This window comes from Eleutherodactylus coqui, chromosome 12 (genome assembly GCF_035609145.1).
Source record: "Eleutherodactylus coqui strain aEleCoq1 chromosome 12, aEleCoq1.hap1, whole genome shotgun sequence".
NCBI lineage: Eukaryota > Metazoa > Chordata > Amphibia > Anura > Eleutherodactylidae > Eleutherodactylus > Eleutherodactylus coqui.
Window position 1 is genome coordinate 96,342,447 of NC_089848.1, and position 3,171 is coordinate 96,345,617.

The 3,171-nt window shown below is 52.6% G+C and overlaps 1 long non-coding RNA gene across 2 annotated transcripts; it reads right to left on the minus strand.

The window, feature by feature from the left end:
• Positions 1-1,395: 1,395 nt before the first annotated feature.
• On the minus strand, positions 1,396-2,489 carry LOC136586867 (uncharacterized). 2 transcript variants are annotated; one of them, XR_010787342.1, is made up of 4 exons: positions 2,387-2,489; positions 1,859-1,952; positions 1,626-1,767; positions 1,396-1,483 (listed from the first exon to the last, which is right to left on the minus strand). It is a non-coding gene; the product is annotated as an uncharacterized lncRNA (long non-coding RNA). The 2 variants fall into 2 exon arrangements; XR_010787341.1 differs by lacking the exon at positions 2,387-2,489 and having other exon boundaries at positions 1,859-2,156.
• Between the last annotated feature and the right edge of the window lie 682 nt (positions 2,490-3,171).

Genomic DNA, 3,171 nt, shown 5'->3' on the forward strand with positions numbered 1-3,171 from the left:
CGGGCCAGCAGCAACGCTGCGGCTGGCCCGCGCGGAAGTCACCACCCTGCTAACACATGCTCTGCTGGCAGGGGCAGTAGTATTGCCACACGACACAATTTGTTCCCCCACTTTTGGAGAAACAGAAGTGGGGTTCAAATCGGGCGTGCTACGCTGGCTGTCCTCCAAGGCTGGGGTACCTTCTCTGGACTCATCGTCACACGGCTCCTGTCCCGGCCCATCTTTGTCAGGTGAAGCGGTGGTGTCCGTGGGAGGCGCGGCCCCAATGTTCCCGCTGGATCTGTTGGCGAAACAAGAGTAACATTAGAGACCTAGAACCTCAAAATGACACCACATCGAACCCGAGCTAGGAGAGTTATTTGCACTTACGCGCGCAACACTCGACTAGTTCGGAGGAAGCGCAGTTGCTCCTGGTATGGACATTTCTTTTGTGAAGGCAAAATGTGATTGTTCTCAGCAAGAGAAACGACGTAATCTTGTAGATATGATACCTTTTAATGGCTAACAAAAATACATGATGTTATAATAGCGAGCTTTCGTACCAACGCAGGGTACTTCTTCCGGCTAAAATGGATTGGATCTGAAGAGGCATGCATATTTATACACACTTATAACATACATACTTATGACAAGGCACAGATATGGATGTGATTGGTTCGCACTTAAAAGGAGTTCTGCAAAACAGAAAACAAACTTTTTTTGTCTAGGCACTGATAGCGGAGTGAAAGTTTTATGATCCCTAAATTACTGTTGGAGGGGGGGAGGTCAGCAGGCTTGACTTTCTACAAGAGATACACAAACATTTTTAGCTAAATACTGATAAGGGAGTGAAAGTTAATGGCCCCTGAATTACTGCTGATGGGGGTCTTATCTGTGCAATCAAGTCTCACACTTCCCATTCACGCATAAATCCTGGGGAATAATTTAACCCAGTATTCAGCGTGTCAAAGGTTGTTATCAATTTATATTCCCAAATTCTTCTGTGGTTTTGTGACTTGAAACCACCCTTCAATATCAAAACTCTCATATCTCCTATGTCATGACCGTGGTTAGAGAAGTGTTCGGCCACAGGTAATTCTCTTCTTCTGTGTTCAATCGTGTGGCGATGAGATCTCATCCTGGCTTTGAGTTTCTGTCCTGTTTCTCCAACATAAAGACCCCCAACAGGACATTTACTGCACATGATTAGGTACACAACATTGGGCGTGGAACATGTGAATGTCCCCTGGATCTTATAGTCCTGCTGTGTGTTGGGGATCCGTATCCTGTCCGCAGTCAGTATATGTGAGCAGGTCTTACAGCTCCTTACATTACAGGGATAAGTTCCTTTTTGTGTGTCAGAGGGTAATCACATTTTGCTCTACTGGCTAACACGGTACCAGATCTTTGTTTTGTGAAGGCGACATGCCACTTTTTTCACAATCTTTTTCATGCTTCTTGTAGCGGTCCCGAACCGACCGCCAACGATTCTTGACATCTTTAACTGCAAATAATGAAAAAGGACAATTAAACAGGGTACAAGCAGTACCACCGACACCTGCAATAAAGAGTGTTGTTAGATGCAGTACAGTTCTGAGTACATCCAAGGAAGAAACAACAAAGCAGTTTCAGGAGTGTAAACTTACGTATTTCACTGTGGAGGGCAGCAGTTCCGGAGTCCCAATCGGGATACATGCCAGTGCATACCGATAGCCAGGCGTCTGCCTTTAAATCTCGGTCGCTGTAGCCCGTCTCGGCTGGGTCCCATATCTCAGGCCTACTTTCAACCTGAAGGGGGGGGGGGGGGGGGAAGAAGAAAAAAAGTTGAATAGCATTCCAAGTGGGTGGATATGGTTGTGTCAGCGCACACTACACTCACCAATGTTATCATCCTGGCAACGTTTATACCCATTCGCTGGTACCACGCCATACTCCCGATATATCCTTTGCGACAACCGAAAATCTTTTTCGTCCTGTGAGTAAACAGAGAATGGTTGCATTTCATTACATACACAACATTAGTGCCCAGTGGCGCAGAATTTCAATTTGCACAAAATAACAACGAGGCTCACATCTTCGCGTCAGATGCCGAAGGGGAAAGAAGCAAGGGAGGAAAAAGGCGGGAAAAATGCATTGCAATGCAAAAGATGAAAAGGCCATAAATTGTGCAGCAAAGCAAGGGAGGAAAAAGGCGGGAAAAATGCATTGCAATGCAAAAGATGAAAAGGCCATAAATTGTGCAGCAAAGCAAGGGAGGAAAAAGGCGGGAAAAATGCATTGCAATGCAAAAGATGAAAAGGCCATAAATTGTGCAGCAAAGCAAGGGAGGAAAAAGGCGGGAAAAATGCATTGCAATGCAAAAGAGAAAGGACGCAAAAGAGCAATGATAGGCGAAGTAGTGCATTACCTTCGTTATCCGATGTGCCGCCCGCTGTGGAGGGCTCTGGGCCCGCTGTGGAGGGCTGTGGTGCCGCCCGCTGTGGGGGGCTCTGGTGCCGCTGTGGAGGCCTCTGGTCACGCCCGCTGTGGAGGGCTCTGGTGCCACTGTGGAGGGCTCTTGTGGTGCCGCTGTGGGGGGCTCTGGTGCCGCTGTGGGGGGGTCTGGGCCCGCTGTGGAGGGCTGTGGTGCCGCCCGCTGTGGAGGGCTCTGGGCCCGCTGTGGAGGGCTCTGGTGCCGCCCGCTGTGGAGGGCTCTGGGCCCGCTGTGGAGGGCTCTGGTGCCGCTGTGGAGGGCCCTGGTCCGGCTGTGGAGGCCTCTGGTCACGCCCGCTGTGGAGGGCTCTTGTGGTGCCGCTGTGGGGGGCTCTGGTGCCGCTGTGGGGGGGTCTGGGCCCGCTGTGGAGGGCTGTGGTGCCGCCCGCTGTGGAGGGCTCTGGGCCCGCTGTGGAGGGCTCTGGTGCCGCCCGCTGTGGAGGGCTCTGGGCCCGCTGTGGAGGGCTCTGGTGCCGCTGTGGAGGGCCCTGGTCCGGCTGTGGAGGCCTCTGGTCACGCCCGCTGTGGAGGGCTCTTGTGGTGCCGCTGTGGAGGGCTCTGGGCCCGCTGTGGAGGGCTCTGGTGCCGCCCGCTGTGGAGGGCTCTGGGCCCGCTGTGGAGGGCTCTGGTGCCGCTGTGGAGGGCCCTGGTCCGGCTGTGGAGGCCTCTGGTCACGCCCACTGTGGAGGGCTCTTGTGCCGCTGTGGGGGGCTCTGGTGC